Raw genomic sequence first — 21,263 nt, 5'->3', positions numbered from 1 at the left:
TGGCATTGGCACCCCAGTTCTTGATTTGTGCAGTGGATCACAGTCTTGGCTTGAATGTTAAGAATAACCTCGGTAGCTTTGAAAATCCTATTACTTGGCCCTTACCCGGGACGCTTTTCACTGGAATCTCTGTGAGTAGGGGCCCAGGCATCCCTTTTTTTTTTTTCTTTCGGGGTTTCTCAGATGCTGCCAACTGTACAGTTCTGTAAACCGTTGTTTAGCCAGATTTCACTCTTGAGTCAGTGCTGAGCGTTGAGAATCTGGAAGCTGCACAGTCTCATGAGGAGAGACATAACACTGGGCAAGTCACAGACTCTTCTGGGCATGTTTGGCTTGAAGGCTTTTATTTAAATCTGGCTACTGGATTTTTCCTTTGCTAACTAACTTCATTGCAGAGCACCTTAGTCTGAGGACAGAGGGAATGGTGGTCTGGTTTATTATTAAAGCCTAATTAACTATTTTGACTGTATTTGGGCCCTGTTGAAATTTGGGATATGGGCCTCTGACTTAAGTGCTGAAGCTATTTCTGCTAGTCATTTGAGATGGAAAACTTCCTGAAATGAATTACCAGAAGCTTTGCCCTGAGGTAAAGAGGGGTGTGCCCTCACCAACTTCATACTGCCACTACTCACAATAGCAAAAAGGTAGAAACAATTCAAATGTCCACTTGATGAATGGTTAAACAAAGTGTGGCATATCTATATAATGGAACAATATTCAGCTTCAAAAGGAAGGAAATTCTGACTTGTGCTTAACAGCATGGATGAACCTTAAAGACACTGCTAAGTGAAAGAAGCCAGAGACAAAAGGACAAATATTCTGTGATTCCACTTATATGAGATACCTAAAATAGTCGAATTTGTAGTGACAGAAAATAGAATAGTGGTTACCAGGAGTTGGGGGAGGGAGGGGAGTGGGAGTTCGTGTTTAATAGGGACAGAGTTTCTGTCTGGGAAGATGAAAAAGTTCTGGAGGTGGATGGTAGTGATGGTTGAACGACAGTGTGAATGTACTTCATACTACGGAACTGTACACTTAAAAATGGTTAAAGTGGTAAACCTTAAGTATATTTTACCACAATTTAAAACAATTTTTGTAATGGGTGTGCCTTACTTCTGGGTAGCTAGCTGGATATTGATCATATTCACCACAGACTAACAGGTTGTGTCTGCACAGGTCGCCTAAGGCTGTTGTTCTCTTCCATGGCAGGTTAACTTGTTAGCTGTTTTTCCTTTTGGTAAAATGGCATAATTGTCTCCTTGCCTGCTATCGAATTGCCAGCTGTTGCTTCCTCCTGCGCCTTCAACTGCTCCTCTCCCCTTTCTATGGGCTGCTTCTAATCTGGTGTCCTGGGGACGGAGATAAGCCTGCCTGCTCAGTGGTCTTGGGCTTTGTGGTAGATCCGGTGCCACCCTTCTGGGCTTTCAAGTGGCCAGAACCCCCATCCCCCCCGCACCCCCCCCCCCCCCCCCCGGCAAACAGCCACTCTGGTTGTTGGGTTTCACGGTTTTTTCAGCTTCAGTTTTTACATTGGCATCTGAGGTTAATCTTGTTTTGAGTTGAAGGTGAGTTTATTATTGATTGGCTTTTTCCATTTGGATGTCATTGTTTTGAGTGGTGCTTCCATTGGTCCCCTTGAGCTGTTGGCATTGATGGTAGATGGCTGTTTGAGGACGCCGGGGTGTGAACTGAGCATGGTGGTCTTGCATGAGTCAGCCCTTCCAAGGGTACTGAAATCCAAAAGGAGCACAGATGTGCTCTCCTTCCTTTGCTGGAATCCTCTAGGGCCCGAAATTGTGAAACACAAAACCTAGGATGCTTTCAGTTTGGGGTGTTTGGGATTTTCAAAGAAACATCTATAGATACTTTCCACGTGCTTACAGTGTTTTATTAGGTAAGCAGCTTTCTCCATAGCCTGTTGCTTAGTCCAAATAATGGCAAGGATTTTGGGGGCCACAGTTTCCAGCAGTAAAGAGGAGACCCTTGGGGTGTAGATAAGTCACCCGAGTCTGCAGTCACGGGTAGAGGGTCGTGAAGGCACCTCCCAGATTAAGGCACACTTTTGCCTTTGGCACATAGGAGCTGTGAAACTTCTGGGAATTCTGAGATAGAGAGAAGATCAGGGTAGGAAATGTGTAAGTACAGTGGCTTGTTATAACTAGGGTACTCTTTTTGGCCTGTTTTTCTAATTAAAGGTGGAGCATATTTGCGAAATGAAAAATCAGGCTTTGGTCAACTGAGAAGCTGTCATTCAGCAGGGCTTAAAATTGTGACATTTATTTAGGGAATCGGGTTTCCCTTGTGGCAGTGGTTAAGAATCCACCTGCCAATGTAGGGGACACGGGTTCGATCCCTGGCCTGGGAAGATCCCACATACCGCGGAGCAGCTAAGTCTGTGAGGCACAACTACTGAGCCTGCACTCTAGAGCCCGCGTGCTGCAACTACTGAAGCCTGTTCACCTAGAGCCCGTGCTCCGCAACAAGAGAAGCCACCACAATGAGAAGCCCGCACACCGCAACGAAGAGTAGCCCCCACTCACCACAATTAGAGAAAGCCTGCGCACAGCAACAAAGACCCAATACAGCCAAAAATAAAAACAAATAAATAAATATTTATTTTATATAAATATTTTTATATAAAAATATAAATCATTTTTATAAAAGGGAATCATTTTTTTTACTACCAGCAAAATAACTGGTGTACCAGAAGGTAAACCTAGGATTTGCTCTTGTTGTATCCTGCCTGAGGGGTGGAGTCAAGGATGACTTGTCTCTCAGACACGACTCTCTGCAGGAAAATACGCTTGTATTGTAAATGTGTAGGCAAAAAGTAAAACTGTAGTATGGAACTGGCTTAATGAATTCTTTTGTCTTATATGTAAATTCTCAGAGGTAAATAAATTCTGTCCTTTTTCATTATTGTTAAAGGTGAGAGTGTAAACATTCTGTCACTGAATGGAAGCTATGGGGTTTTTTTGTTTTGTTTTGTTTTGTTTTTGCGGTATGCGGGCCTCTCACTGTTGTGGCCTCTCCCGTTGTGGAGCACAGGCTCCGGACGCGCAGGCTCAGCGGCCATGGCTCACGGGCCCAGCCGCTCCGCGGCATGTGAGATCTTCCCGGACTGGGGCATGAACCCGTGTCCCCTGCATCGACAGGCGGACTCTCAACCACTGCGCCACCAGGGAAGCCCGAAGCTGTGGTTTTAAGTAAGCCACAAGCCCCTGTGTTCAAAATAGATACATATCTAGGGAACCATCTTTAGAGTAATTTACACATGAATGAGAGGTTTCAGTGGAGAAAATTTGTGAGCCAGGTGGACTGTTTTTCCTTTTCAATGCATAATATGGATGAAATGGGATGAGATCAGGAACCACAGTCTTGCTTTTGTGAAAGTCCCAAGGAGTAGGGACTTGGAAAAGCTCCAATTCTATGTGCCCCCATCCTTTCTTTTTTACATAGTACATCACATAATTTTAGTTGTTATTTTCATTCTTTGTTGTCTGGCTGTCCCTGTTCCCCCACCTCTGGGCCAGAATGTGAGCACATGAGAGCAAGTGTCTTTGTGCTGAATCCCAAGAGCCTGTAGTATTAAAAGATACACAGTAAGGTGTTTGTTAAGTAGCTGAATCAGAAATCCAAAGTTTTCACCTAAACCAGGAACACCTCAAACGACAGGGGTATACCCAGTCATCCCTAGGCCTCTGCCGCTTGGCCAGCCTGGACCAGTTGGTTTTAAGCTTGTTCTTAATCTCAACACCATCTCCTTATAGACCCACACAAGACAGATGCATGTTAGCACGTGTCTGTGAAGTGGGGCAGCAAAGGTAAGAAGCGGGGCAGGCCAGATAATGGTGAGAAGAGCAGTAGTTGGATCACAAGAGAAAAGTTAGCAAAAGGAGCAAGCTCAGCCCTTATCAGAACCCCATGATTTGGGGTTCTTCGGGGTCTAAAGTGCCAGCATGCATAGCTCTTTCCATCTAGGTCTTGCTGGGACCTTTACCTCTGTAATGCAGTAGACTTTTTTCTTTATAAAGAACACATTTTAAAACGTCTCAAATCAGGGACTTCCCTGGTGGTCCAGTGGTTAAGACTTCCAACACGGGGTGCGGGTTCAATCCCTGGTCGGGGAGCTAGGATCCCACATGCCTCGCGGCCGAAAAAGAAAAAAAACCCCACCAAAACATAAAACAGAAGCAATGGTGTAACAAATTCAGTAAAGACTTTAAAATTGGTCCATGTCAAAAAAAAAAAAAAAAAAAAGGTCTCAAACGATACTTTGGGTTGAAATCAGATCTATAATAGACTATATCTCTTGTATTTACTCACTAGAGATAGTGAGCCTAACTTACTAGGGAACTTATATCTACTGGGGGTGAAAGCTTATGTTTTCATAAGTATGGGTCAGTATAAAAATTGAATAAATCAGAAATATGAAAACTGTGGACTTGGAGTTGGAAGGTGTGTGTGCTGCGAGCTCTGTTGCCTCTGGTTTCTGCCCAGGCTGGGGGCAGAGTATGGTGGGTCCTGGTCAGGAGGGTAGCCTGGCCAGGTTGGCTCTGTTTCCCTAGAGGGTCTTCCACAGGGCTGGTGTTCTGTGTTTGTGTTGAGTGAAATTTCCTTTTCTTCCCGGGGCCTGGAGCACATCTGTTTAAGTTGCGTTCTAGGTATACTTGCACCCATTTATTATTAAAGGGATTTGAGTTTGAACTGGATTTGATAACGGTTTTTCTTCCTAAGCACCCATGGTGCATTTCTGTACCTGAAAGTATAATGCATTTTGATGCCATTCCTATGGCAACCAGTGAACTCCAAGGGAACAGATTCTATTTTGTGCTCTAACATGGTAACAGGATTAGTGAAGGCACATTGAAAACACCATTATAAGTCTGCTGCAGTTTGAAGAGAATTTAAATGGTCCAGTACTAAATTTTCAACATTGACTCCGTTTGAGTACACTTCTGATAATCTGCATGGCACTCAACTTAGTCTGGTTTTAAATACCATTGTGGGGAGGGGGTGCTTGATGGGGGCTTATTTTTAATCCAAAGTGGGTCCTCAGTAAAATCTTCAGGGACTCCATTTTCTGGGTTTCAAAACCTTGTTCACAGGTCTCTATCATTGGGGTCTTTGGTTTCTGTTTTTTGGCTGCGTTTGGGTCGTCGTTGCTGCGCGCAGGCTTTCTCTACTTGCGGCGAGAGGGGGGCTACTCTTCATTGCGGTGCGCGGGCTTCTCATTGCAGTGGCTTCTCTTGTTGCGGAGCACAGCCTGTAGGTGTGCAGGCTTCAGTAGTTGCAGCATGCGGGCTTCAGTAGTTGCGGTGTGCGGGCTCTAGGGCACGAGGGCTTCAGTAGTTGTGGCACATGGGCTTAGTTGCTCTGCGGCATGTGGGATCTTCCCCGACCAAGGATTGAACCCATGTACCCTGCGTTGGCAGGTGGATTCTCAGCCACTGCACCACCAGGGAACTCCCTATCATTGGGGATTCTTGTGTTCAGGTGTGTGACACTCTACCCCAACCAGAGCTTGGAGGTCAGGTGATTTTAACTTGTCTATCCTGCCTTTAAACCAAACCTCTCTAAGAGACAAAATAAAACAGAAATGTGAATTCCTTCCTCAGGAAGCTTTCCTTCACCTGAGCCTCTTGCTGAGGTGACGGTGGCACTCTGGGAGGTAGTGCCTTATGCCTTCCTGCCCGTCGGAGCAGGGTCTTGGCTGTGGGTGGTGGCCCCCATGGGGAGAGGGCAGTGCCCCCGAAAGCCACACCTTTCCCAGCTTCCATTCTCCTGGTTTCATCAGATTGAGCTATCCTGTTAGCCGTTTAGGGTTGGGGAAATGATGCCCACCTATTTTCTGATTTTAAGTTGATAAGAAGCCTAACTTCTGCTGGAGTAATTTGGAGGCATCTTGGTAAAGCATCTCAACCCTCACTGGCTCTGGGAACTAATATCTGAGCCTGGAAACGTGGGGGGCTGAGTTGGGGACGTGACGAGGTTGAATAGGGCAGCCAGAGGTGGAGGAGATGAGGCAATTCTGAGGTGGTTCTGTACTTTGGTTTCCCCCAGTTGTTACAGAGACTGTATAGCTCACATTGTTTGGCTTCTCATGTTCAGGCCTTGCCTGTTCCAGCTGCCTTGGCATGGTGGGGACCCAGGTGGTTGTTTTCCCCAGGCTGTGGAGGGCTGAGGACTCCGTGCCTGTTCTCTGACTTTTCTTTCTCCATAGCAGATGGTACTGTTGCACATTCTCCTTTGCCATAGAAAGAGCTCATTCATGCCATTCATTGAGGGTGGACTCAGAGCTCTGCCTTCCTTCATCTGCCCGGGTCGGCACCCCCACCCTATTCTGAAGTCACCTTTATGTGCTGACTTCCTCACATTGGCCTAGTGCAGCACACGATCCTGGGTAGCACTGGCTGCTGAGGCCAGAACAAGGGAAGTGCAAAATGGCTCAGTTCTCCTTAATGCTAGTGGGAGGCACCATCCAAGTTTGTGGAGGGCTCAGGGTAGTGTCAGTAGTCCTGGCTGAATTCTGCGTGTGCCTCACAAAACAGCCTCTGGGAAGCAGCTAAGTTTATAACTGGAACCTGTGTTCCAGTCCCCTTCCTCTAGTTATGAGGAACCCAGGGGCCCTGCAGTATCTTAGCCCATGCTCTGGAACCTTCTTTGGAAGTTATTTTCTCATCTTGTTTCTGTCTTTGGTGTGTTCGCCTTGATCCAAAACTCTCCTTCAATGTCTTGATGCTTTAAAAGCCTTTGTGTACCTCACATTAAACATTTCCTGGTTTCCGCTTCCTCCACTTTCACATCAACTATTCAGCTCTTGGAGGACAAACTTCTGTGGTTGGTTCCCCCCCACCCCGCAAGTTGCCAACAGCCTCATTGAAAATCCCAGGAGCAGCTGTGGTGCCTGAGACCACGGGCCCCCACCTACCACTTCTAACCTGCCCTGTGGTTTCACCATCCAGGAGGCTGCTGATTCCCACGACTCTGCCTACTCCTCTGGCAGGGATTTCAATTTGGGCACTCTCCTCTCTGGACACACAGTGTCCCGAATGGTCTCACTCGGCCCTGTTACTCAGCTCAGGTGTTCTTCGCTCCTATACCTGGATCCAGGTTTGTCTTGTGGTGGCTCAGCAGTTACTCCTGGGCTCCCTTTTGGCCTCAACAACTGGGACTTGTCCTCTTAAATTATCTTTGGGTCTGACCCCATTTTCCACATGCCTCCCCCCGAGTTTGGTCTTGATTTGTTCCTGCGGTAGCCTCCATGATAAATTTGCTCTCCAACTGCTCAACAATGTTACCAGATTGTGTGATGCCTAACCCCTAAGTGGCATGACTTCAGCTAGTACTAGGACTAGCAATCCCCATGGGAGAAGGGCACATTTACCTTTTCAGTTTCCCACAGTCCTTCTGTCACTTTGAGGAAGAAGTCTCATCAGTTGCTAATCTCCCTTTGTATATACATTGAGTGCTGCTAAGAATCTTGGCCTAGAAGCCATGCCAACATTGTTTTCATTGTCCTTATTTTTACACTGACTTTCTCTTTATAGCAGTTGGTGCTGGTTTTTAAGTTAATGACTTTTTTCTTTTAATTTTGAAATTTTTCATAGCTACAAAAAGTAGATTCACCAATTAACATTTTGCCACACTTGTTTTATTTATCGATGCACAGGTTTGTTTTTTTTCCCCTCAGTCCTTTGAAAGTATGTCGCAAATGTGGTATCTTACCTCGTGTACTTCAGCAAACATCTCTTTGAGAATAAAGGCATTTTCTTGAAAGCAGGGACTCCAACAGATATTTGTATACCCATGTTCATAGCAGTATATCATGATGGTGAAAAAGTGGAAGCAACCCAAGCGTCCGTGGAGGGATGAGTGAACAAATATGGTGTATCTATACGATGGAATGTTATTCAGCCGTGAAAAAGGAAGGAACTTCTGATACATGCTACACATGGATGAACCTTGAGGACATTTTGTTAAGTAAAAGAAGCCAGACACAAAAGGACAAATCCTGTGTGATTACACTTATATCAGGTACTTAGAGTAGTCAGATTCATAGAGACAGAAAGTAAAATGGTGGTTACTAGGGGCTGGAGGGAGGAGGAAATGGGGAGTTAGTGTTTAATGGGTATGGAGTTTCAGTATTGCAAGATGAAAGTAGTTCTGGAGCTGGACAGGGGTGATAGTTGCCCAACAGTGTGATTGTACTTAATGTCACTTAACTGTATGCTTAGAAAGGGTTAAAATGGTAAATTTCATATTATGTGTATTTTGCCACAGTAAAAGGATAAGTAATATAAAAGGTGTAAGTTTTTATTCTTTTTTTTTTTTAATGGCATTGTCCTATAAAACCACAATAAACGTAGTGGAAAATCAACAATAATTGCGTCCCATATTAAGAATTCCCATGTTGTCTCCCAAAATGTCTGTCTCCCATTCAGACAGGTTCACACATTGCATGTGATATGTTAATGTTTTCTTTTAAATAAGTATATTTGTTTATAAATAGCAAGTTGGTGTAAAGCACAGGTGGATCTGTGTGTGATGAAGGTGGTGGGTGTGGACTGACTAGGGTCACACCAACCCTGAATGTGTAATGGTCTGGGTCCCTTTGGCACTGGAGCTGAGTTCCTAATATGTATGCCCCAGCCCTCCTAGCTTCTGCAGGAGGAACCTTCTACATCTTTACAGTAAGATCAGCCCTAATCTCTTGGGGCTCTTGAACATCATCAAAATGATGAGTTGCGGGCTTCCCTGGTGGCGCAGTGGTTGAGAGTTCGCCCGCCGATGCAGGGGACACAGGTTCGTGCCCCAGTCCGGGAGGATCCCACATGCTGCAGAGTGGCTGGGCCTGTGAGCCATGGCTGCTGAGCCTGCTCGTCCGGAGCCTGTGCTCCGCAACGGGAGAGGCCACAACAGTGAGTGGCCTGCGTACTGCCAAAAAAAACAAAAAACAAAAAAACAAAAAAAAGATGAGTTGCAACTGGAACTGAGGAATTGAATTTTTAAATTTTATTGAATTCTAATTAAGATTTTAAAACGCATGCCCATTTAGTTTTGGAGAACATTGAAGTATGTTTGGAACATCTTGGGTATGTGAATCTACTTTTTCTTTTTTTTTTTGGCCACGCCGTGTGGCATGTGGGATCTTAGTTCCCTGACCAGGGATCGAACCCATGCCCCCTGCAGTGGAAGTGCAGAGCCCTAACCACTGGACCACCAGGGAAGTCCGTGAATCTACTTTTTTAACTTTAAACTTTATAAAATCTACATACAGAGCAAATATTCTGAATGAAAAGTTAGCTCCTGAATTGAGATGTGCTGAAAGTGTGGAGTACGCACGGATTTTAGACATTTAGTATGAAAAAAAAAGTAAAATGTCTGTTTCTTATAGTGGTTACACATTGAAATGATATATTGGGTATATTGGGTTCAGTGAAATATACTGTTAACTCACTTGACTGATCACATTTATTTCTATCAGGCACATGTAGATATAGTACAAGTGTGAAGGATCTCTTCCTCTGTGCAGCAGCCTGCATTGCCACCCTCCACCAGGTCCTCCTCTGACTTCCTTTTCTAGGCTCCTAAAGACTTTGGGCCCTGTTGTTTTTTGGTGAATTCTCAGCTGGATTCTCTTTCTCATTTCTGTCCTGTCCTAATAAGGCCTAGGGGCCTCTGAGCCCTTGACACTGGGCACACCTCTTGAAGCCTTTGCTTCTCCACTAAGTGTTAGACTGGTGGAGGGAAGGGGCCCAGATGAATCTCTCATCTGCGTAAGGCTTCTAGGGTGTGGGAGGAACGTGGCAACCCATCTACGTTACTGGTTACATGGGAGGAGAACACTTCTCTGCTCCTCTTCTGTGTAGCTCTTTGTCCCAGGTCCCAAGCAGCACAGAGAGATGGGAATCATTGGTGGGAGGACATTGAGACCCCAGAGAGGGTAGTGGGGGCACCAGCCCAGTTCAGCTCTGCTCTCTGCTGGGTGAGACACGCCGGGCATTGAGTCTAGAAGAACTCATAGAATGCCAGAGAGTTATGTGGAGAGGTAGGGAAGGGCCATGGACCTCAAGCTGCTTAGCATTGTGGGTCTCCAGCTTTCCCCGTGCACGGCTTGCAAACCAGTTAACTAAACCCAGTGAGTGCAGGTGGCGTTTTCACTGAGATGTGCGTGTGCACACATTTTCATTTTTTTATTCAGTCATTCTGTGCACTAGATCTTGGTTTGAAGCTTCATGTGTGATGAACGTTAGTTCCACATCCTTAAATGTTATTCCTGATTTTAATAAAAAAGTGGCAAGGAGTTCCAGGAAATGCTGCAGGTTCATTGGGAGTGTGATAGTCTGTGTACTGGGTCAGGGGTTTTGGTTTCTGATGGGCTGAGAGCTCCTCACCAGTGAGCAACTCTTATTTTCTTAAGTGGATGCTAAGGACAAGCTGACCTGACCATGTCTGCCAAGGAGTAAACTTGGGCTGTGCAGCAGAATATGAGTCTGTGAAATTCTGCTGCAGCTGAGGTCCCCTGGGGCACAGCACATGGGGCTGGCTTTGCCAGTGGCCACTGCCTGCGGCAAGGCCCAGCTGCCCAGAGCAGAGTGGCTGGAGGCTTGGGATGGGAGGATGGGGCACCCCACCCCCACCCCCCACCTTAGAGATCAAACATGCTTTGTGGTGTTTGACCTTTTCTCTTCAGCACCTGTATCCACTTTTCTGTCTGTGTCAGAGTTGGGGCACTTGACCTCTGTGGATCATTTACTTCAGTGGGAGTTAGGTGGAATTAATGGCAAGCAGAAACATTAATTTTCACAAAGAAACAGATCCCTGTCAAGTTCTTTGCTTCCCTAGCTGTTCTCATCTGAAATAGTGTGAGTTTTGTCCCTGATTGTCTTCTTTGCACTCTGAAAGTTGCTGAGATCTAGAGGAGGTTGGTTATTTAAATCCACACATCCATCTGAAACTGACATGGTTAGATCCTGAGGGCAAAAGTAAACATTGAATGTTTGCTGAGGGCAGAGACCTCCTTGCAGTGCATGGAGGTGGCTTGCCCTTACCTGAGAGGAGAAGCACCTGTCTGGAAGTCAATGGTGTGTGGAAGCCAGGGCCACTTGGCTTGTTTCCCTGGGGCTGCTTGACTGTTAGAGCACCAGCCTTTGCTGTAACCTTGGCAGTGCATGTCTAGTTTAGACACTGTCAGCTCTCATTGTTATTTGGGTTCTGTACCTGATGAAAGGTGAGGCAAGGTAAGAGGAAAAGTCATCTTAGCTGGAGCCACCTCTTGAGAGTGCCTGATAATGACAGATGTATCCTTCTTCTTCTCAGATCTTTCTTTTAAAATTCAGCTTCACAGTGAAGGTCAGAGGGTAATATCATTAAAGAAGAGGTCACCTATAAGCCTTAGCTCTTCATCAAGGTAACTAGGCTCTCCTGCATCTCTAAACTCTGAGTCAGTGTGTGCCCTTGTCCTTGATAGAGGTGTCTGTTCCTGGCTCCTTGGTGTGTCTCCATGTCTCCTCTTGGCCTTTGAGGGGCTGATTAGGCCTTCCCTCTCAGTGAGGAGTCTTGGTGGTCAAGGCTGAAGTGTCACTTGGATGTCAGGATAATGGTGTCTCTGGAAGCTCTTGTGTTAGCCATCTTCCTGGGCCCCTTTTTTCCCCAGTAAGTGTAGTCTTGAGTCTGCCTCTCAGCTACCATTCTGCTGCTTTGAAGAGAAGCTTAGAGACATGATGTGCTCTTGTGGGGATATCTCTCACCTTGTTAGCCTTGCATACTCATGGAGGTTGCTTCCCAGGGAATGAAATTGTAGGAAAGTTGGTTGGAATGTCACCTTTCCCACTCATGGGTCTATTCATCAGTTTTATGTTGTTTCCACTTAAACATAGCAGGACTAACTGTGTGCCTGTGAGCTGGCATGTTCTGGAACATTTCAGCCACAGACAGTAAACTACCTCTCGCCCATGTGCTGCTACCCATCGGCTCTTGGAGGTTGTTCATCGTCTGCACTTCATTTACCTTCCTCTTTTGCCTCCCAAATTCCCAAACAGCTTGACTTTGACCACTTGCTTGGAGGTCAGCACTAACATGTTTCCCTGGTGTTTGGCGTGCTAGAAAACACCATAGTTGTTTTTTTTATACTAGTTTTAAATTTCATTCATGAGGACCATGAGCTTGGATTTTATCCTTTTGTTGGAAATGGGAGGGTTCCAGAGAACCAATGTGATGTCACTCTCAAAAGCTTTCTGATCTACACCCAGGCCACCCAAGACTGTACTTTGAGCCTTGTTTGGTTAATCCTAGTTTCTCACTCTTAGACATTTTCTTCACTTCAGTACTTTATCTTTAGCCAAGTGAACACCATCTCCCATTCTTGCTTCCTTGCAGATTCTTCTGTTCTCCATCGTTACCTATGCTTCCTTCCTACTGGGGAACTCTCATCTAGGCAGGGGAAGTGCCTGGCGTCACTGCCTGCCTTGGCTTTGCAATCTGCATGACTCTGTGGCTATATTGGAGTCCACCTCTCAAAGCAGGATTTTTCTACATGAAATAATAGCCTGTTTTGTTGGCATTTCATATTGTAGTGTCGGTTAATCTCAGTGTTGCATACACCAGAACAGCTCTTTTGGAAAACAAAATCACTTAAAAATAAAAGGTTTAAAAGTAATGGCAGACAGAGAAGTAGGAGTAATAACTTTACAAGAGGCAACCAGAAGAAAATGTCAGTCTTACCTTACCTATGAAGGGCACAACCTGAGACCTAGGTCAGTGGGAATGCAGAGTTTGAATTAATGGCACTGTATTTCTGTCAGTCTCCCAGCCTCTAACTTGGAGACTTGGCCAGGTCAAGCCTGCTTTGAGAAGCAGTGCCTGGAGGCCAGCTCACCAGGTAAAGAGGCAGACAGATCAAAAGATCACACTAACAGGTCAGTGGGGGCTTGTGAAAGGGGGCAGATTGTTAGTTGGTTGTTTTTTGTTGTTGTTTTTAATTTATTTTTTCTTGGCTGTGTTGGGTCTTGTTGCTGCGCGCGGGCTTTCTCTAGTTGCGGCGAGCAGGGGCTACTCTTTGTTGCAGTGCACAGGCTTCTCATTGCGGTGGATTCTCTCGTTGTGGATCATGGGCTCTAGGCACGTGGGCTTCAGTAGTTGCGGCACACAGGCTCAGTAGGTGTGGCTCACGGGCTCTGGAGCACAGGCTCAGTAGTTGTGGCGCACGGGCTTAGTTGCTCAGCGGCATGTGGGATCTTCCCAGAGCAGGGGTCAAACCTGTGTCCCCTGCATTGTCAGGCAGATTCTCTACCACTGCGCCATCAGGGAAGCCTCAGTTCGTTGGTTTTTAAATGTAAATAGGTGTAGTGGTCCACAGACCCACCACCATATCCCACTTCATTTTATGGTTTCACGTACTCACCCACTTGTATATCTTTACCTAATTTCATCTGTATTGTGCATTTTGCTTTTCTAACATAGCATTTTGTCACCTACATTTCCCTCACCTTGACGCAAAGTCTAGAAATCTATGGAACGGGTTGCAAACTGAGGCCTGTGGGCCAGTCTGAATTTTATCGGCACATGGCCATAGCTATTTGTCTAAAGATTGTTAGCAGGCTGCGTTCATGATATGGCAACAGTAGAATGAGGAATTGTAAAGACTGTATGTCTTGCACAGCTGAGTATATTTACTGTCTGGCGCTTTGTAGGAAAAATTAGCCTCCCCCTGCTGTTTTAGTAGTTTTGATCTTCTCCATATCAAAGTTTTGCTTTCTTTTTAACTGCATGCCCGTCTCAGGAGCATTTTAAATTCACACATTGTCTGCCCAGATTTAACCATCAACACCATGATGTAAGCCGTGTGTCACGGTGGAACCTTTTACTTGTACCTCCAGCTGCTGGCAACTTTCATAGGGAAAAGATGGTGCAAAACTTTCACTGCCCCTAATTTAATGTGCCTGCTGATTGGTTTCTAAAGCAAAGGGACTGGAATTCTCATTGACGGGGCGGGGTTTGTGGCCTGCTGGGGTCTGGCTCCTGGTCTTCCTGGTTGCAAGGTCCTTGTGGGCCTGGTTCCCTCCAGTGGGGGACAGAGAGCTAGAGTGTGTCTACACACCCTTAGCAGGAAGGCTAGCTCATCTCCGCTTTGGGTCGCCTGGTTCAAGGCAGCTGCCAGCTTGAGTCTGAGGTGATGGGGCCCTGCTTGGCAAGTCCATGGGGCAGGGGGACGGGGCATGTACAAGCTGCATGAAGGAGGATTAAGGCTTCTAAGAGCTGCCTCAGCACACAGCCACTGGCCAGACTCCAGACACGTCAGTCTGGCTGATGACACGAGCACTGTTCTTAGCAGCCGCCTGAGCCGGTCAGATGGAAAAGTAATCCTGTTTGTGCTTCCCTTCTGACACAGATCACACTGTGGAATGGGCCTTCACTGTGAATGGGGGAAGTAGCTTCTGCTCTGAGACCAGGAGGAAAACATACCTTCTGATATTAGTGTTCCATAGTCAGTGTAACTAACATTTCAAGGAAGATGTTCCTAGCACAGGATAAGATTTACTGCAGATTGACTAGTATTGAGAAATTGCCAGGTTTTTACCAAAGTCAGGGTCCCCCATCCCCTTCTCTGTCTGTGGTTAGACTCTTTCTCTTGCCTCCCAAGTGATTCTTTATAAGAGAACCTTGCAGTGATGGGGAAGGGTCTTCCTTTGTCTGAAGGGTGAATGCTACTGTGAACTTGTAATTTCTTGAGAGACTGGGGTCAGCTGGCATTGGCCAGCATTTTTCTTGACATGAAACAAATTCAAGCCATAGCCACTCTGACCATTTACTGCTTGGGAAGCATAAATAATTTGGTCTCTACTCCTTGACCACCTCCCCTCCATGGCATCAGTAGGGAAGTGTACCGCTGATTTCACCCATGGTGTGGGCCAATTCACAGATAGCCAGGTGCTGCGAGAATTATCTTGACTTTGATTTGTTTGCGGGGGTGAAATTCTTTGGAACTTGCTTGAGGGTCATGTGACATTCCGCTGCTTCTGCAGAAAGGGAAAGTCTGTTGATTAATACATGCCAGGACATGGATGTGGGGTGCCCTCAGCCAAACAACAGACCCTCTGGGCCCAGCAGTTGGCTAGGCCTTTGCCCCTGGGCTTGGTGAGCAGAGGCAGCTGTGGAGCAGAGCACTCAAGAGACAGACAGCCCTAGGTGACCTTCTGCTGACCAGACCACCACCCACTCTGTTTCTTTGTTGCCAGGAGGATGAAGATGAAGGTGATGAGGCCACCACCTCCCATGTAGGCTTGCTGTGAGGATTAAATAAGTGTTCAGTACAGCACGTCAGCCCAGGAAGCAGCAGTTACCTACTGGCGAGCTTATCTAGGCCCTAGCAGAGATGTGTGTGTTGGTAGCTCGCATAAAGCTCTGCTGAGTATGGTCACTGTATTTCATGGGAGAGTTCATGAAGCTTTCCAGTTAATCTGCACTGTTCCTGCCTTCCCTTGCATCTTGCTCCCGGCGTGCTGTATCACTTTAGGATGGAGGTGAGTGAATGGACAGGACAGAGTCAAGGTGGGGTCACTGGGCTTTGTGGGCCCTCTGGGACACCAGGAGTTAAGGTGGAACTACAAGTACAGAGTGTAACTGTCAGCCTCTCACAATGGACAGAACTGGAACTGAATCTCCAGGAATCAGCCTTTCTCTTTTCCTCTGTTGCTTGCTTTCAGAAGCCTAGACCCAAGCCTACCCCATGTCTGTCTCGCCTCCTAATCTCCAGGAAAGAAAGTGTTTCTGTTGAAATTTGAAAAACATTGCAATTGTGTTGGCTGCTAAATACTATCTGTCCTTAGATGAGTTGGAATGATAGCAAACAATATCCTTGAAAGCAGGAGTGCTTAATCAGGGGTCTATAAACATAGGAAAAGAACTGACATTTTTATTTTCATTAGCGCACCCAGAGGTTCCCAAACTTTCTTGGTTCACAGCATCATTAGCATCTCAATTTTTTCATCATGATCTTAGGCCAAAGGAAATACCTAACAATTTTGTTTATTAGGTAGTTAGATACAAACAACTGAATAAATACTAATGTCCCAACAATGGTATAGCTGTTTTGGAGGGGAGGGCACATAAATTGAAGGGAAAAATATGATATTCTTGGATTACTACAGCCAGTTCCTTATGGAATGTGTGTGCCTGTTGGGTACCGCACAACTCCTCAAACCTTAGAACCAGAACCTTAGACACCTGCCATCCACATTTCCTATCCCACGTTAGTTTTTACATGGTACAGTTGTCCCTTGGTATCAGTGGGGGATTCATTCTAGGACACACATAACAGACACACACTGCTAGGCACCCAAATCCGCAGGTTCTCAAGTCCCTTATATTGCAGCAACATGGATGGACCTAGAGATTTATATTAAGTGAAGTAAGTCAGACAGAGAAAGACACATGTTGCTTATATGTGGAATCTAAAAAAATGATACAAATGAACTTACAAAACAGAAAGAGTCACAGGTGTAGAAAACAAACTTACGGTTACCAGTGGCGAAAGGGGAGGGGAGGGATAAATTGGGAGATTGGGATTGACATATACACACTACTATGTATAATATAGATAGCTAATAAGGACCTACTGTATAGCACAGGGAATTCTACTCAGTACTCTGTAATGGCCTATATGGGAAAAGAATCTTAAAAAAGAGTGGATGTATGTATACGTATAACTGATTCACTTTGCTGTACAGCAGAAACTAACACAACATTGTAAATCAGCTATACTCCAGTAAAAAAAATTTTTTTTAAATGGCATAGTGTTTGCATGTCCTCTGTCCTGTACTTTAAATCATCTCTAGGTTACTTATACCTAATACAATGTAAGCACTATATAAATAATTGTAAACACTGTGTAAACTCTTTGTAAATAGTTGCCAGTGCACAGCAAATTCAAGTTTTGCTTTTTGGAACTTTCTAGAATGTTTCCCCCCAAATATTTTTGATCTGCTGTTGGTTGAATCTGCAGACACCAAGGGCCAACTATTTGCTTTTTATCACAGCAACCTAAATTCAGGCTTTGTAAGATATGATACTGTCGAAAGGAATATGGTGCAGTCTAACATTATGAATTACCTTGTGCTGCTGGTTCCCACAGTGCCTCTCTGAGTTACTGTAACACCCTGTGGTCCTTCAACACTCAGTTTGGGAACCAGGACACTGACCATCTAATGTCTCTTCATCTTTTTCTTCTTATTCCTGTAAACTGGGAATATGTTGTAAGATACCTGTTTGGAGTAGATCCAGAAATTAGACACACAGTTGGGTCATGCAGCCTTCTTTGGGTTGGAAACAATAGGTGAAATTCTCTTCCTGTCCCTTGACGTTCAACTATCTCAACACAGTACCTGCTGGCTCCCACCTCGACCACAGATCAGTGTGAAAACAGAGAGGGAAAAGCATATTTGGATCTTTCAGATGTAAAACTTTTGAAGACGGTATACTTTGTCGTGAGAATCCAATTAATTCCTCCATATCTGCAGATAGATTTATAAGTTTGAGTTTTCAGCCTCCTTTCCCCATTGAGCCATGGTGCTGAGAGCCATTCATTTCCTGTAGGACTGAGAGCACACAGAGAGCACCCTGCGTGCACCCTCATTGATTAACTCTGTCCCCATGCATCCCATCTTTTGCACCTGTAAACAGCGTGCTGCTGTGTGCAGGTATAGTTGAGGATGAACTTACTATTCCCTACCCCACAGTCTGGGACTTGTGAAGAACAAAAGCCCAACATGGTCACATGGCCCTTGCACTGTCCCATCCTGCCTGTCCTCCTTTAAGCTCTTCATATGCACTGGTATCTCTCCTGCTTACAGACCTGTGCCTGTGTTATTGCATCAGTTGTGCCTTCCCCTGTCCATCACAAGCCTTGTCCCTCTCTACCTTACCCACCACAGGAGTGCACACCCTCTCTGTCCATGGCCACAGCAACCCTGCCATTCTTTTTCACAATACTCACCCAGGTATTGCTTAATCACTCAAAGAACATCATGTCGACTGCAGAGTCCCTAAGCCTGGCATGTAGCTCTGATGAGATGCATTGGCTGAGCAATTTTCCGTGTGAGACTGTGAGCTGATTTCCTTTTCCAGAGCTTTGAAATTGAGCTGGAAGCCCCAGGGTGACAATCGTGTGTGGTCACTGTAGCCCCTGAGTTGTTCACTGAGTACTTGCTGTGTACTGAAAGGACAAGAGAAAAGTAAAGATGGCCCTGCCCTTGGGCTCCCAGGTGTGTGTGTGGGGGGCTGACCATCAGAGTCACTAGACAGAGATCAGGGAAGCACCAGGTACAGCAAATGAAAGGCATGAAGGTGACAGAGAAGGTGCCCATTGTGGCCACCATGTTGTTCGGAGTGTTGATGTCAGGGGCTGGGACAGTGCAGGGTAGAGGCGACCACTGTGGGAAGAATTTACCCAAGGTGTCAACCCAGTTGGATCTGTGCCTTAGAAGAGTCGTCCTGTGTGGCTTTCACATAGCGCTGCTCACCAGTGCCTCTCTTTCTTGGCCCACAACAGAGTAGAGATTCTGGTGTTTTGCTGCAATATGCATGAATGGCTTCTTAAAGTTTCCCAAGGAGTTTACTTGCCCACAGTCCTAGGAGGGCTGAGCTGCAAGCTACAGACTGTCTGGGTGTGGTTTCTTGAGGTGCGAGTCCTGCCTGGGCCCCAAGTGGGTACAGAACAGAAGTCCAAAGCATCCCATGATTATCCCCATGGCTCAGTTTTCGTATTTCATGATCCCTCACATCGGGGCCATGGGTGTCACCTGTAATTGGTTGTCCTCAGAGCATCGTAAGACAAACTGATATATTTATGGATCCCATCTCATCTGTCAAAACCACGTTATCATGCCTTCTCATTTGAGCTGGCAACCTCCAGCAATTTTTTTCCTTATAAATTGACCTCAGTTGTTACAAGTATGTGGGTCTTGTGCTTAGTTTTTCATGTTACTTAAGATGGGCCAGCCCATCCTGGATGTTTGCATTGGACGCTCCTGGGGGTGCATGTTCAGCTCACAAATGGGGATTTCTCAAAGCTCAACTGAAACTTCCCAGGAATCATGTCAAATTATGGGCCACAGCAGCCCATAATAGAAGTGGCCTATCTTTCCACTTCCTGGGTAAGTTACTTCTCTGTGCCCTGGTTTCCTTATCTTTAAAGTGAGGATGAGGCTAGAAGCAATCTCAGAGTTGTGAGGATTTAAATGTCACTGTCAGATGTGAGCTGGCAGGCTAAAAAGGGTGTTTTAGCCTCTGTGGTAGAGGTAGTGATTTAAAGCAGAGATAAGACAAAGTTAAAGGGTCAGACTTTCTGTAGAAAAAGGTCTGTTCATTTTCTGAGCAGAAAATTCAGCTTCCTTGGCTCAAGGGCCCATGTGGGCCTGGCTTGAAGGTGAAGGAAAGTGATTGTGTCCAGAGTCCTCCATCCTTTGGCTTTGCTGAGAGTCCATTTGGAGAGAGAACAGGCACAGCCCAGCCCGGAAGCTCCAGAAGTCATTTACCTTGATTTCAGCTTGCCTCGGGGACACTGCTTGAAGGGTTCCAGAATGTCATTACTTAATAGGAAGTTTATGGGGCTGCTTCCTCCTGGTGGGATGGGCTTGTCTCGCTCCCCTCCCTCCCCCCAGCAACCTGCGTCCTTGTGGCTGACAGAGCTCCACTGTCCTAGGGCCAGAGCGTCTCCTTCAGGGTGGGGCTGCTCCTGTCCTTTGTGTGCCATAGCTCACCTGGCACATGCTTGGCTGTGTAATTCCTGAGCTGCTTTCTAGGAGACCTCTAGTAGTGGAAACCAAACTGCACATCATTCTTGATCCTCACTTAATGAGATCCTCACTTAATGCCACCCTCCCTCCCATGCTTGCTTCTCCAGCACATCCAAGACTCCCTTCCTGATGGAGCCAGAGTTACATTCATCCCCTTTTGCTCCTTTGGACATGTTGATCCTGCTGCATGAAAACCCCTCTCCCAAACGACTCCAGGTGTCCTTAAACCCCAGTGACATATTTCCTTCTCTGTGGTGCTGCCCCTCTGTCAATACTTGTGTCCAAGCACTCAGCATATCCTGTATCTTTCTGTATCTGATTTGTGGCCACCGTCTCCCCCTTCTGTCTTACTAGCCCCAAACCCCAGTTTCTGTTGTTGCCCAATAAATTATCGTCCCCATCCACTTACCTACGGAGGGTTTGCGAGGGAGAGCTCCAAAGTCTCTGCCATCTTGTGGATGCCTCTCCGTCCTCCCTCCTTCCAGCAGTTTTCTACAAATTCTTCTAGCCCACTGGCTTCCCCACCTGGAATCTGCAGTAAGTCTTGGCTGGCTCTCCTCTGGAGAGGGTCACAAGAGTGAGGCCACAGGCCAGGCTGCCCTCACCACTCCCACTTTATCCTTGTCCTTCCCTGTCTTGATACTTGCATCCTTATCTGTGGGGGTTTTTTTCTTTTTTTTTTAAATGAGTTTACTGTTTTGTTTATAGTACCTTTATTTTGAAAGGAAGCTAAATCAGGAGCCACACATGGATATCAGTAAAATTAAAAACCACGAGAACAGGGCTTCCTGGGTGGCGCAGTGGTTGAGAGTCCGCCTGCCGATGCAGGGGACACGGGTTCGTGCCCCGGTCCGGGAGGATCCCACATGCCGTGGAGTGTCTGGGCCCGTGAGCCATGGCCACTGGGCCTGCGTGTCTGGAGCCTGTGCTCCGCAGCGGGAGAGGCCACAACAGTGAGAGGCCCGCGTACCGCAAAAAAAAAAAACAAAACAAAACCACGAGAACAAAACAGTGATGTTAAATTCCATCCAAATAATAGTATCGTCTGTTGACACCTCTGAGCACAACCTTTCACACTGGCACAAACAGGGACTTTCCTTGTCAATGCTGGAAGGAGAATAAAAGGAAATGAAAAGAGGGGAGTAAGTAATTAAATGCCATCTACCTAAAGGCAGTCTGTGCTTCCCTGGTGGCTTCAGGGACATGGTTCTGTGAACCCTCCTATGGCCCCACCTGAGCCCTAGCATGTCACTCTGCAGGTGGCTATAGACACTGCTTCTCTGAGATTGAGGTCCCACTCTTTATCAACTAAACCTCATAACTTGGAGAAATCTTTTCTCTTTTCCTTGCCCAGTCACTTTAGGAATGAAGGCATGCTTTTTGTCTGCAAAGCTCCATGCACAGCCAAACGCAGCTTCCAGGTACTGCCTCCTTCTGTCGCCTCCTTAGGCTACCCTCACATCCTGC

The 21,263-nt window shown here is 46.2% G+C and overlaps 1 protein-coding gene across 1 annotated transcript in view; it reads left to right on the top strand.

The window, feature by feature from the left end:
* The window catches only part of BRD4 (bromodomain containing 4), an 81,796-nt gene that overhangs the window by 23,171 nt on the left and 37,362 nt on the right, over window positions 1-21,263 (top strand). The window lies entirely within an intron of this gene.

The sequence above is a fragment of the Grampus griseus genome (assembly GCF_964374135.1).
Source record: "Grampus griseus genome assembly, chromosome: 3".
Lineage (NCBI taxonomy): Eukaryota > Metazoa > Chordata > Mammalia > Artiodactyla > Delphinidae > Grampus > Grampus griseus.
This window is presented reverse-complemented; position numbering and strand designations above follow the sequence as displayed.